Genomic DNA, 15,305 nt, shown 5'->3' on the forward strand with positions numbered 1-15,305 from the left:
ATGAAGTGAAATGGCCTCCTTTCTATTTCTAGTGCAGTTTTTAAGCCCCTATTTGTCCACTACACAGAGGCCACACCACTTACCCATCTATACTGCAGGACCCTTCATTACTGCATCCTTTGCAAGGAGACACATGATCTGACTGTGTAGATAGTTTTGTACTTTATCTAGCTTAGAATGGTAAGTCCTTTAAAAGGTTGTTCAATGCACTGCATTATACGACATCATATTTAATCCAAATATTTCCCTAGTTTCTCTCTACAAAAAAAAATTTTTCTATCCATTTATGCACATATGAAATGTTTCTTGCTTACCTTATGAAATTTGTGCCTTTTGGCTGCCCACCTTCTGGACTTCTGTGACTACTCTTTACTTGGTTCCAAATCATCTGCCCATGCTTCACATGCTGATATTGAGTCTCTCTCTTGGACAGGATTAAGCAGAGTTTTTATTAGCAATGTCTAGCTTGTGAGCATTCTAATTCAAAGAAATAAAAAAGGGGTCATAGAAGATCCATCTCAATTTTCTGCTCTACAGATATAAGTGGTAGGTAGGAAATGCCTTTAGGCACATCCCACTTGTTCATACTACAAACTATAAATATATCAGCTCATCACATACATCCTTGCAATATATGTACCCTTCCTTTTCATTCCCTTAGTCTCTGGATTGGTTTCCCTTTCTGTCCCTATCAAGAACACCCTGACCAAAAGCACCTTGGTCACTACCAAAGTGATTATCTGGGAAGGGGTACCTCAAATGAGAAAATACTCCCAACTAGATTTCCTAGGGAATTTTCTTGATTAATGGTTAATGGGGGGGGGGGCTCTGCTCTTGGTGTGTTAATGGGGAATGGGGCTTCACCTGTGAAGAGGGTCCTGAGCAATATCAGAAAGCAGGCTGAAGAAGGGAGTAAGTAACATCCCTCCACAGCGTCTGCCTCCTGTGCTGACTTCCCTGAGTGATGGGCTATCATCTGGAGGTGTAAGCTGAAGTAAACCCTTTTATCAAGTTGCTGTTTTGTTATCATGTTTTATAATAATAATGGAAGCCCCTAGTGAAAACAAGCTATCATTGAAGGAATTCAGGGCAGAAGGTCAAATGGGAGGAACCTGGAAGTAAGGACAGAGTGGAAAGCATGGATATATGTGGTTTACGGGCCATCCCCATTGGTGTGCAGTTTGATTCATTGTAAACAGAGGACTAGTTGCTCAGGGTAGACAACAGCCACAGTGGTCTGAGCCTTCCCATATCAATCCTCAATCAAGAAATTACCCCACAGACTATAGGCTAGTCTGATAGAGATAATTCCATAATTCCATAATTAAGGCCCCAACTTTCTAGAGGACTTGTTGTTCCATGTTCACAGAATCTAACCATCATACTCTCCTATATGGAACTCCATGTTACTCATTTTAAATAGTTCATATGAATTTTCAGATGCTAAAGGGAATATATACATATATATGTATATATATATATATATATATATATATATGAATCTTTGCCCAACATGCATGAACAAAGTGCTAAATTAGTTCTTTATGCTTGTGATACATTATTTTCTCCCCAAAGCAACCTTGCAGCAAGGACTGACATAGATGGTTTATTACCATTTACTAAGACAAGTTGAAAAGTGTTATATAATTTTGATACATTAATAAAAAACATTGCCCTGTTAATTTTACAGATCTTAAAATACAGGTAATGTAATACACACAGGATTGTTTTGGACAGTTAAGGTGGAAGGGCCACCCTGTATGTTGGTGTCATTATTCCATAGGATAGGCTCAAGGGCTAATAAGAAGTAGAAGGGATATGTGGTGGTTTGAATGAGGATGCTCCCTATCCCAGGCTCATACACTTGAATTGTTAGTCTCCAGTAGATGGAACTGTTCTAGAAGGATTTGGAGCTATGGCCTTTTTTGAGGAACTGTGTCACAGAAGGGTGGGGTAGAACTTGAAGTTTCAAAAAGCCCACACCATTCACAGTTGACTTTCTCTGCATCATGCTTGTGGATCAAGATGTAAGCACTAAGTTACTCCAGTGCCATGCTGCCTACCTCCTGCCACACTCCCTTCTGTGATAGTCATCATCCCTAACTCTCCTGAACCAGGGGCCCAATGCTTTCTTTTACAAGTTGCCTTGCTCATGGTATATTAACACAACAACTGAAAACGTAGACAGGTGGGGAAAGAACAAACATTGTTGTTTGACTGTGAATCACTGTAATGGGTTATTTCAAGGTCCTGCCGATGTGATTTTCCCACTGGGATCCTCTGCAGCCTCCGACCAATGGTCTCAATAAACCCTGTCTTCAGTTTCTTTTAACAAATGTTTTACCACACAAGAAAGACAAACATGAACATCACTTATCCACTTGCTTTTCCTTCAGTGCAGGAACATATTTGATTCAACTATGTAATAATGAATTTTATGAATATAGGCTTGGGATTTAATTAAAAATGATGATGCATAAAAGTGTTTTTCCTGCATGTGTGTCTGTGCACCATGTGCAAGCAAGCCATGGTCAATGGTGGTTAAAAGAGCACATCAGGTTCCTAACCCTCAAGAGACCTGAGGTCCCAGGGAATGGGCTAGCCTGGTTAGGGGTAGGAGGACAGACATCCTCTTGGAGACAGGGGGAGGAATGGAGTGAGAAACTGTGGAAGGGGGACCAGGAGTGGGTAACGGCTGGATTGTAAAATAATGAAAGTAATAATAAAGAAAAGAATGCTTGGAACTAGAGATAGAGTTGTGAACCACCAGGATCTGTAGAAGACCAGCCACTGCTCTTAACCATTGAGCCATTTCTCCAGTCCCAGATTCAGATATATATATCCTAAAGTAGCACATTAGCAAATGAAATTAAAAACCATCAATAAGTTTAGGTATTATGACAAAAAGAGACCTGTCCTTCACATGCAAAGCAAATCTTAACTTAAAAAGCAAAAATAAACAATCACAATGATACCCTAATAGAACAAAAGATGCACAGAAACAATGGAAAGGATGTTGAAAAGAAATCTTAAAATGTCAACACCCTTTGATGTTGAAAAAAAATCTTAGCAGAACAAGAGTAGAAAGAAAAATTTCCAAGTAATATTAGTTTAAAAAAACAAAACAAACAAGAAACAATAAATTAAAAATAAAAAAATCAACAAAACAAACAAAAAACTTGGAGTTCACATTGCACATTCAGGGAAAACCTGCAATCCTCTCTTCAACATTCAGTTTCATCACTGCTTTTCCCCATAATCTTAAAGTGCTGTCCAGAGCTTCCATAAAATACAAAGGAATGAAATGCACAGAAATCAGGAGGTGAGAAATCATCTTCTTGCCTTTTCTATTCCACATCCTACAGGCAGAAAACCCAAGGGATCAATGAAAGACAATAGCAATTAGTGGATGCCAGTAAATTTCAGGGTCTAAAAATTAAAGTTAAAAAATATTAAATACTTATGTTTCTTAAAATCACAGCAACCTCTCTGGAAAACATTATAAGAAATAATCCAATTCATGATACTATCAAAACACTTGAAGAAATTAAACCAACAAAGTGAGAACTTTGTAAGGAGGAAGTGATAAAATACCCATCAATAAGAATACTTGGATGAAATACGTCTTACGCTTGGGGAGTGGAAGAATTGGTGGTATTACAATGTCAGTTCTACAAAATTCAATTTGTACCCAAAGTACAATGTCCAGCTAACTTTCAGTGGAATTCATTGTGACCAGAAATTTGAATAAGGTAAGGAAATGGATTCATTACATTTGGAAATCACATTTTACTTATTGTGAGCTGTTTCTCTAGTATGAATTACCTGTCTAAAAAGTCTTCCAAGATTACAAAATACCTAATCATATTCATCAACTTGTGTGGTTTCTCTCCCTAATGAATTATTTGATATTTCTTAAGTTGAGGAAGATAGTAAAAACATTGCCATAGGCTTCATACATGTAGGCCTTATTTCTAGAATGAATTACTTGATGTTGCCTAAGGCTTGAAGTAAAGTGAACATTTTCCCAACTTTTTCACATTTGTAAGGTTTTCCTCAGTATGAAGATATTCGTGCTGAGCAAAGTGTGTATAAATTACAAAAGGAATTCCCACATCCTTCACACTTAATGAAATTTTGCTCACAATTGTGAATGGATTCACAGGTGGTTAGAGTGCTGCAATGAAGATTTAAAGGCCTTTTCACACACTTCACACTTATGGGGATTCTCCAGAGAATGAATTCTTTGAGGATTCTTAAGGCAAGAAGGATAGTAAAAAGTTTGCCACACCCTACATCTGCAGGATTTCAGTCCAGCTTGACCCACCTTCTGTAGATTAAAGGGTGAATGATCAGAAAAGGTTTTTTCACATTCTTTATACTTGAAGGGTTTGACTTGTATGAATTTTCACATTCACATTTGTAGGGTTTCACTAGTATGCAGATTCTCTGGTGTTTAAGGAGAGATGCCAATCAACTTCTTCATGACATTCTATATTTGTATAGGGTTTTGTTCCTGGTAAGTAAAAGTTAATATATGAATAAAAGCTGAGAGACATTCTTTATATTTATAATGTGGGTCTTTAGTATGCATACTTTTAATTACATGTGTATTTTTATATAAAAGAGTAACTATAGACAACTTTTCACACCTATATCCACTATAGTATAATTCGTAAAATAAAGTGGAAACAATGTAAAATTCCAACGAAATAAGAGGAAGGAAATTGTTTGACTAGACATATACATAAAGTATAAAGCAGTCAAATTTGGGAAAAAGGAAGCTAATGATGACTATGTGAGAGTGGATGGACATAGAAATCCAGAACATTTGTTTGTTTGTTTGGTTGGTTTTGTTTTTGTTTTGTTTTGACAGCCCTGGCTGTCCTGGAACTCACTCTGTAAAAACAGGCTAGTTTGAAACTCACAGAGAACCTCCTGCCTCTGCCTCCTGAGTGCTGGGACTAAAGGCGTGTACCACCACTGCCTAGCTATAATTTATATCCTAAGTTGGAATTTCAGTTTCAGAAGTTACAAAAAAAGACTTGCTGTAAAACAAAAAAGCTGTGCATAATGCTGTTAATAATATATTTTAAGGGGGCTGGGGATTTAGCTCAGTGGTAGAGCGCTTACCTAGGAAGCGCAAGGCCCTGGGTTCGGTCCCCAGCTCCGAAAAAAAAAATAATATATTTTAAGTATTTAAGATGGGAAACCTTGTCATATTTTCACAAGTAAACAAAGACCTGAAAAGATAACTAATTGTGAAAAATGAATCAAGTTCCCCTATAAATGGCAGAATCCCTGCAAGCACAGCAGAGCTCACTGCTGAGAAAAGACTTAAGTTCAGAGAGCTGAAGTAGCTTATACACCTGGAAGATGTCCTCCTTTGCTGTCAAGGAACATGAAAAGAAAGAGCTAAGTATGATCCCACCGCATCATCATGTCTCAATGCACATGGTAAAGACTGGCCTTCTGGTAGCTTTCTGTTGTTCCACTCTGTCCTTTGCTGCCCTCATTCCTTTAGACATGTGTGCATGACAGATGTCTAAAGACGCTTGTCTTTGCTTTAGAAATGTGACCAGGTATGGCTTACAGAACACGAGACTTCTCTTCAGTAAGACTAGTTTACTCTTAATCATCACTAATTTTTCAGCGACATTTGACAAGTATCAATTATTCCAGCAAAGTAAGCCTTCACGTTAGTGTCTCTTAATTCAAAATATCATACAAATGACATTGATAGAACCTTTGAGGGATTCCCAGACTTCCATCTGTACCTTCATAAGCTGGGCCTCAATCATTTGTATTTCTCTCACACTCCTGTCTTCCAAACTACTACAGGACATCCCATTTACCTTGGAGCACTCATGGCTTTTCTAACCCAAAGTGCAAATGCTACCACAATCTTTCTCAAAAATGCACTGCTATGTTTGTCACAATATCTCATGAACTGGTACCAACTTCTATTGTGATGAGCATTTTCTTTGCTGTGGTAAAATACCATGACCAGTAGCAATATGGGGAAAATAAGGGTTTATTTCACTTCCATCAGGAAGTTTTCATGCCTATGACCAAATGTGCAACTGTGCAGAACATGTATGTGTGCAAGGATTGTGCCTAGGCTCCTTCTATTGACACCACTGAGACAGGGGAACAAAGAGGAGTAACAGTGTAGCAACCATTCATTCCTAGATTGCTTCCCTTCTGTTTTTGATTTCTACAATTTGTATCAGTTTGTCAATTTACTGCTAATACATTTTACTTAAAATGAGAACTTCATGAATACGCCAAGTTCTGTATAAAGCCAACCAATACTGTTTATAACCTCAAACTGGCTCCCAGTACATCCCAACACATTCTACACATGAACTGGAAGTTGATTTCCTTCTTATTTATCTCTTATTAATTCATGTATATAAAGCTGGTCCAGCCACCAGATGAATATGGAGACAACCTTGTCACTTTCTCAGAAGGCCAGAAAGCCCTTGCAGACTCCAGTGTAAATGCAGACCACGCCTGCTTCTCAGAGGACAAGATATAAGAAATAAGCTTTGGTGAAAATGCACAAGCTGTCGATGAATTGAGACACTGAAAAAGATGACAAACATATAAGTATATTAAATAAAGAGAAAAGGGGTTGGAAACACAGTCCACTCTAGGAGTGCATGCTCAGATGTGAGGCCTGGGTTCAGTTCTCAGCACAGAATATTAACAGAAGAAGTCATAATGTTATTTATGCTTGCCTGCTCCCTGCTCACAGGTAGAGTAGTAAGGCAGAACTTGACAGCCTTCAAATTTCTGGCTCCTTCCTCCAGATATTAACAGTAGAACAGGTACCCAGTTCCTGCCTTATTTTAGTCCCAACAAAGACACTGAATTCTGACTTGTCATCCTCAGTAAGTCAATTGACAAAGACTTTATATTGGTTAAAGGACAATGAAAAGAGGCTACAGCCTAATCTATATGGTCCTATAATAAATACATTAGGGAAGTTTAAGCCCAGGAGGGATCACTGTTGTTTTCAAGGCTCTAATATAAATAGGCATTATAAGGTTTAGGACTAGGAAATGTGGATCAGAAGAAGAAAAAACAAAATCCAGAAAATAGAAACAAAAGCACTTCCAAAAATGAACATGTTACTTGGGTTAATTTAATAATCTGAAGAGTTCAAAAACTAAATGGTAAGAATAAATTGGTATATTAACTGCTTAAGAAAGCAATACTATCGGAAATCAATCCTGCAAGGTTTAGAGATGGCGGCTCATTGCTGTGAACAGTGGCTGCTTTCCCAGAGGACCAGGATTTGGTCCCCAGCACCAACATATTGGTTGACAACAATCTGTAACTCCAGTTCCAAGAAATCTGTCACTTTCCTATGTCCACTGTGGGCCACAAGCAGGCAGAACACCAATACATATAGAATGATAAGGTAAAACTGAAAACAAAGAAAATCAACCTTACAATAAAGTATGAAATCACAAAGGATAAAGCTAAAATAAAGATTCCAAAACCAGACAGGGTTGGGAAGAAAAGGAAGACTAGCAAACATATATGCTTGCCAAAGGTAAGAAGACTGTGAAGAATGATTAAAGGACAATAAATGCCTTTAAGATGGCTCAGCAGACAAAGGTCCTCATTACCTGAGGCTGATCTACCTGAGGTAGATCGTTGGTGCTCACATGGTGCTTACATGGTAAAAGGAAAGAACTGACTCTCATACATTGTACTCAGAAAGGTATAGGCACAGCATGACAATGTACCCACATATACATGAACACACGCAATACATAAATACTCCAATTAAGAACACTGAAGCAACGATAAAGGATTTATAAAAGGGAAGAAGCAAGGATGGTGGCACATGCCTGTAAGCTTAGTTGTTGAAAGACATCAGTAAGAGGATGAGGTATTTGAGACTGGCTTAGGACATAGCTACGTCAAAGCTAGCCTAGACTAGATGAAGAGTCCTCTCAAAAATAGTACAAGACAGAAAAGAGGTAAACATTAAGAAATATGACATTTAAACTTACATTATTTTGAAGAAAGTAATGAAAGCAATTTAAAAACTTCAACAAACTGCAGTCTGGATAAGTTCATGAGTCTAGCTCTTTGTGTTGGTTATATTTTCATCACGTAAAAACACACACTGGCCATCTGGGAAAAGGAACTATTCATTGAGAAAATGTCTCTATTAGGTTGGCCTACAGGTGAAGGCATTTTCTTGATTAATGATTGTTGTGAGAAAGTACAGGCCACTGTTGGAGATGCTGCCAATGGGCAAGAGGTCTTAGGTTTTATACTTTAAAATAGAGAGCAAGCCAAGGGAGAAATGGAGATCAAGCAAGTAGCAGAGTTCCTTCACGGCTTCTACTTCAGTTCCTGCCTGTGGTTCCTGCCTTAAGCTTATCAATTTTTAGATTTGCTTTGGTCTGACTGTAACTGATCCCTGGTTTCCCTGTGAATGAGGCTTTTGAGAAGAGCAGTAGAACCATGTCTCCTCACACAGAGCTTCTGTAAAATCCTCTCTAGGTTATCTCAGCAGGAACTACCACAGGGAAGCTAAAGGGCAATCATCACGACAGGAGGATATAAAAGAACAGCAGGAATATGCAAGGAGAACCTGAAAGCCTGCACCTTTTCAAGTAGTTAAAGCAGATCTGGAGAGGAGAGGGGGGCCACAGAACAAGGATTTTGTCCCAGAGCCAGTAGGGACAAAAAAAAAAAAAAAAAAAAAAAAAAAGTCTGGTATACTTTGTAAGAAATGATAATACTGAAAACTGTTTTTTGTTAAAATAGGAGAGGGCAGCAGCAACGAGGTGGCCAATGGATCACATAATCTCAAGTAGAGTGAAGAAAGCTGATTAATTGGGAAGCCAGGGATTTCTTAGGACAAAGATTAGAGTCCACTGAAAGCATCTTTATAGCTAATTGAACCCACTCCAAGCTCTAAAATGGAAAACAAAAACCACAGCCTCCAGTCTTTTGATCTATAAGCTGGCCACCAGCCAGTGAGTCCACCAGCCAGTGAGTACTCAGCTTGAAGTGTGAAGAATGGCAAGAGCCCAGAAGGCAGGATGAAGATGGAAGACTTTTTTTGAACCACAATAGGAGAAATAACTGCTGAGAGAACTAGGTATGGGATGCTCTGCACAGACCACCCACTGTTGAGTATGAGCAAGTGTTTGCTGTGCAGACCAGTCCCCTCACTGTGGCTGCTTATGTGTGAAGGGCACAGGACATGCTATTAGGATGTCATTTCCTTGGATGTTTCCAGCACAATTAAAGGCAAGTAGTTCAGAGGCACCTAATATTGGCAAAATCTATTTTCTATGTGGAAGAAATACAAAAAAGTGGAGTGGGGCAAACTGTGATTCATTAAAAAGTAAACAAACCAGCTGCTGCGATGGAAACCAATTCCATAACTGGGAGGCAGAGTTGATAATAACGAAGGCTGTGCCTAGACCAGCAAAATGGACAGAGCAGAGCTCATAAGATGTCCCTCACAGATGTATCTGTGAGAGAAGCCAGACAAACCTAACTATGAAGAGATTGTGAGAAATACATAGCTAGCTGCAAAGATAGGGACATATTCCTGATCAGCCTTCAGCCAGCAGTAACCCTACATTTCAATCTTGGGTTAACTATCATTTACAGAACAAACTGCTTTTAAAAAAATAACAGAAACATCATGAAAGTGCCAACTCACAACGCTCTGTCAGGCTCTTGTTCAACATAAGTGAGACAGGAAGCGATCAGTATTATCGGTTTTAAGTCAAAACATTTTGCAACACTTTGACTAAGAGGATATCATTGGAATCCTGAGGAAGACATGAGAAATCATAGGGAATATTGAAATAGAATGTTTCAAAATAAATGACATATGCTTCATTCTACATGCTAGATGTTTAATTGTAAATGGGAATTTTAAATACTCAATATATAGCTACTACTTATTCTTATTAGGTTCAGTTTCTCCTGGAAATAGCTGGGCATTATGCTATCATCCATCTGACGATTAAAGTGTATCTCATCTATAAAGAGACCAGGTGAATACAGTCTTTGAAAAAGTCTGACCTTACAATTTAATACATAGTTTTCAACTTAAACCACACCACTGAAATTGAAGCTACTATGGTTGGGCTCATTGAAAGAAATATTTTTAACTTCAAGGAGCAAATGATGAAAATGAAAATGTATGCTTCTTATATTCATTGCTTGCATATTTTTACTTTTGTTCAAATTTATTAAAAACATCTTCTATATATTCTCCATGACCGCTGACATATGTCACACACATAATGAGGAACTGAATGTCAATACACAGCACATCTTCCCTTCAAATTTTTCCTCCAATGACATGTCTAACATAACAAGCTGTAAAACAATACCACCTACAGTTGGTGGCATTGACAACTGGTGCAGCCACTCTAGAAATCAGTGTGAAGAACTCTAAAAAGCTAGAAATAAGTTACCACATGATTCACCTTCTCAGCCTATGACCAAAGGAGTTGATAGCATCTTCCAGAGATCCATGTTCAGACACATTCACTGCTGCTCTACTCAAAATCTCTAGGGAATAGAAACAACTACGTGTTCTTCAACTAATATGGCATCTCATTGCTAGCCCTTACAAATAAACTTTGAAGCAAATGCTGAAAAGGCCTGGTGGCAATCTTGTAATCCTTGAGGTGGGATGATCACATTCAAAAGGTTGACTGGGTTAGAGTAAGTTCAAAGCTGGCCTGAGAAATGTAGGGAAAATGTTAATGAAAGAGAAATAAAATCAACAAAAAATAAGAATGGAAGGGTAAACAATTTTTCATTTCAATAACCTATGTAAGGAAAAAAAAAACCCAAAATGAACAAACACAATCTTCATTTTACCTATTATGATACTGTGCAAACCAGATTCCACATGAGTCAGATTCCACAGCTACAAAAACAATTTCAGTATGAATGTTGTGTAGGTGGTGAACCGGAGGACTGTTCATTACATTTATACAAGGCTTATAGTCCTGCTTTCTGGGCTGGGCATTGTGGAACATACCTTAATCTCAGCAAAGGCAGTCAAAAGGACCAATGTGAGTTTGAGACCAGAATATTCTACATAGCAAGTTCTAGGCTACCCAGGAAACACAATGAGACTGTGTAATTCCCTGCTTTCTTAATTTTCATACAAAGAAACTTCTAACATGTATTTAGTATCTTTCCATCTGTCCACCACTTCCTCGTACATTCATTTAGCCTTTAAGCTATTGAAGAAATTTTATTTTCATGACCACTGAATCAATTTCACCCTCCATGCCTGGTTTTCAGATTCCACATGAGTAGTAAACATTCACTACCAGGAACTGTGTTCCTGTGTTCTTTTCTTAGAGGGAGAGTCACATGGCTTCGTGGTAGGGTTGACTGGTCTTGAGGTGGAGTGCTGAGTGTACTGAATCTTGATTCAGCATTAGGGTGTACTTCACCTTCTTAAGGCTTAATGTGCATTTCTTAGTGTCTTGACTCTTGTCTAATTCTGAAATTGTGCCTGAATGACAGTACCCTAAAAGTCCAGGATGCTTTTCCTTGAGCTTCCCTCAGTTCCCACAGCTCAGAACACAGGATGATTCCCTGAATAAGAAGAAATCTGAACTGAGTTCTTGCAATACAAAATGAGCTACTTGGAATAAAGAAATTATCACAGCTGCATGGATTAATGTGTCCACCTGTCTTCTCTTACTGTCTTCTGTTTGTCCATTCAGTGTTACTTTTATATTCATGATACTGCAACTCCTGGGTTTGTAATCCTTGATATCAATTATACCCAAACTCTCAGAAATAAGTGTTCAAACATGAAAGAGAGACACTGGTTTCTAAGCAGAGCCAGCAGAAGGATGGCACTTATCATTGTCAGAAGCCACTCATGTCCTGGTCTTCTTAAAAACATCCTTTCAATACTGATCACGATGTGAGTTCATATTAGGTGACAGAACTGGAGTCTTCATATTGTAATGGACACAAGAAAATTATTAATACAGATTGTGGTGAAGAAGAAGCTCTACTACTAGACTGTAAGTTAGAATCTGGCAAGTTTTACCAAGAACTCAGTGAAAATGGTTAGGAAATGTGTATCTGCAGTGTTACTGAACAGTAATTTAATAGTTATAACCTGCTCAAAATACAGATTCACCTGTCATCCTTTCTGCCATCAGAAGGATAGGCTTCCTGATTAAGCAACATCAGTACATCAGTACCACATTCTACAAGCAGGCATTACCACCATCACAAGGATACACTTCCTTATAAGATCACCATTAGTACCACATTCTGCAAGGAGACATTATCTCTTGCACTAAAGCTCGTGCTATTGTTTTTAAAATACTGTTCTTAGTCTTTGAGAATTCCATACAATTTACTCTTTCAAATTTTTATTTTCTGCAATGAAAAATGAAAATATAATTACATTGTTTTCCCTTCCCCATTCCAAGTTTCCCATATTCCTCCTTCCACTCCTTATTAATGTTACATATATGAATATGAATATGAAAATGCAACCTGCTGAGTACATCTAATGCTTCTTTCCTACTCATAATTGACTGCTTGGTTTTGGATAACCAGTTAGCAGACACCTCTCTGAGGAAGATGAGTTCTCCCTTTTTTGGCAGCCATTAGTTGCTTCTAGTTCTTTCTCTGTGAGATTCCCTCTCCTGTTTTAGCATGTCCATTGCTGTCATTGCTCAGGTCTTTTATTAGTCATACTGTTATAGTACCTTGGACGCTGTTGTCCTGTCATTCCTAGGATAACAGCACACTTCCTGTCTCCCACCCTGATACCCTGATAGTCAGATAGCCAGGTTGTGTTGTAGATGTGTTTTTTGTATGTGTGTGTGTGTGTGTCTGTGTGTATTCATGTTCACCTTTTGTATCTCTCCAGGAAATGTCTGTCACACAACATAATTGGTGCTTGAAAAGGGACACAACAGACCCAATAATTTGGGGGAGAAAGCATGCATGGTACTGGCTATAGGAAGCAAGGCATGTAACTAAAGTTGATAGTTACAAAATTCAAGAACATTCAAGAACAAAATTCCAATATAGCCAGACTTTCCCATGTTGACAGTGGCTGAGTAGTTCTTGCTACAGGAAGTAAAACACACAACTAAGGTTGAACAATCAGGAGTAGATGTGCCTACCGGAAGAACCCCAGAATGGCAATCTTCATCTATATGCTATGGGGTGGCACACCAACTTGATGAGTGTGGTCCTCCATTTGGATATGAAATATATTTTAAAAAGTTAAAGGTTTAAAAAGACAATTTTTGCAGCCTCCGACTGTAAAATCAAGGTTTGGCAAGCAGCTACAGAGGTTGCCTGGCCTCTGTAAGTGTATAATAAGAAATGGACCTAGGAGTGCTATTCATTTCTTTACGTGTAAAGGGAGAATTGCAAGAAGAAAGGGAGTTAGGGATAACACTCCACATTAGCCTCTGATTTGATAAATGAACTAGAGAAAAGAGAAGGTAAGAGAGGTGCCTTAACTTGCCCTTTCTTACAGCTTGGCAACCAAAAGAAAAACATTGTAAAAATCATAGTGGGCACCTCTCAGGAGACTATGGTAAAAGTCATAGTGGGTCCCCCTCCGGAGACTATGGTAAAAGTGATATAGGGCATGCCTCAGGTCCTGCCTTTGATTAAAACAAAACAGAACAAAACAACAAACAAAAATGCAAGATCTATGATCTAAAATGCAGGCAGAGGTGTAGCAATGGCCAATAAAAGAAAGAAGCATAATCAGGAAATACTCAGCACTTGATTGGAATTAGCAAAGACTTTTAAACTAGAAATGAAAGAGCCTGCTACAGCCTGGCTAGTGAGACTGTGAGACATCTGATGGAATAAGTCCACCTGTTTGGAGGCAGAGAAACAGAGCACTACAACCACTCATCTCTCCTGAAAGCAAAGGCTTCATAAGCTGATAGAATATGAGAGAAAGCCTCCCTGATGAACTGGCTTCCCAGAGCCATGTGAATCACCTGTTTATTTTTATCTGAGGTACAAGAGGATCATACAGAGTGATGGACATCACTGAGGGACCCAAGAGTAACAAAAGCTGCGTCTGAACCCCAGTTCATTGGGAACATAAATAGAACTATGTTCTTAGAGAACTTAATGTAAGAGGTTGATTCTTCAGGAATCTGAAGACTCGCATGCAGCTTTGGTGGCTTTGCTGAGCTCTTTGGTTGGGCAAGATCATAAAGTAGAAAGGCATTGACAGAACTAATTGATTTAGGCAAATATGTAAACAATGTTCATAAAGTAAGAAAGCCACGTAAAAGACAATAAAAATGTAGAATAGACGAAAATATGTCTAGTTACCCAAAGACAGATGTAGCAATATTTGTTTTGAGTCAGATTTCGGGACCTCCAAATCTGTAATGTGTAAGAAACTCCAAGATAAAGGCTGAAAATACCTGTTAAAGATATCTACAGAACATTACAAAGAACAGACATTCTGATAGGAGCACAAGAAACTGTCTCTAAAATGAACCAAATTACAGGCCACATCTGAGCATTTATGAAAACAAAAGAAAATAACCAGGAAAGGGGATAATATTTAAAATGTAAATAAATAAAATATCCAATAAAAATAAATAAGAAAAAAATCTAAATTGGCAAAGGAAAAGAAAATTTTGTACATCCTATCAGAACATACTGTACTAAAAGTAGAAATAGAATGACTAACTTCAGAAAGTGGACAACTAATTGGTGATATATATATATATAGACTCAGTGAATAAATTCAAGAGGAAGGCAGTCCTAAAAAGAAAGGTCACACTAAAATTCATCACTGGAATACCAGAGAGATCTCAAATAAATAATGTAATGATGACTCTCAAAGTTGGAGGAAGAAGCCAAAATGCAGGATTGACATGAATTATAAATAATATATACTAAAAATGATAAAAAATGAGGACTAAAATTCATGAAGTAGAGACATGATTAAAAAAAAATACAGAACTAAACAGATACTGGGTTATTTCACAAGATAGACAAGATTCACTGAATCCTAGCAAAACAACCAGAGATACACAGTGGGTGATGGTGAAGGAGGGGGAAGAACAGAGGGGAAAAAAAGGATAAAAGGAGGAAGGGGAGAGACTAAGAAATAAATAAGAGACAATTTAGAAATGTTAGACGACATTAATAGTTATAAATATTTACAACTAAGTAAACATAAAGTCAGAAGATATAAAGAACCTAGCCAGTCCTATAATAAAATAGACACTGAAGTAGTAACTCAAAGTCTGAACATGAAGTAA

This window comes from Rattus norvegicus, chromosome 1, assembly GCF_036323735.1.
Source record: "Rattus norvegicus strain BN/NHsdMcwi chromosome 1, GRCr8, whole genome shotgun sequence".
In the NCBI taxonomy this organism is placed as follows: Eukaryota; Metazoa; Chordata; class Mammalia; order Rodentia; family Muridae; genus Rattus; species Rattus norvegicus.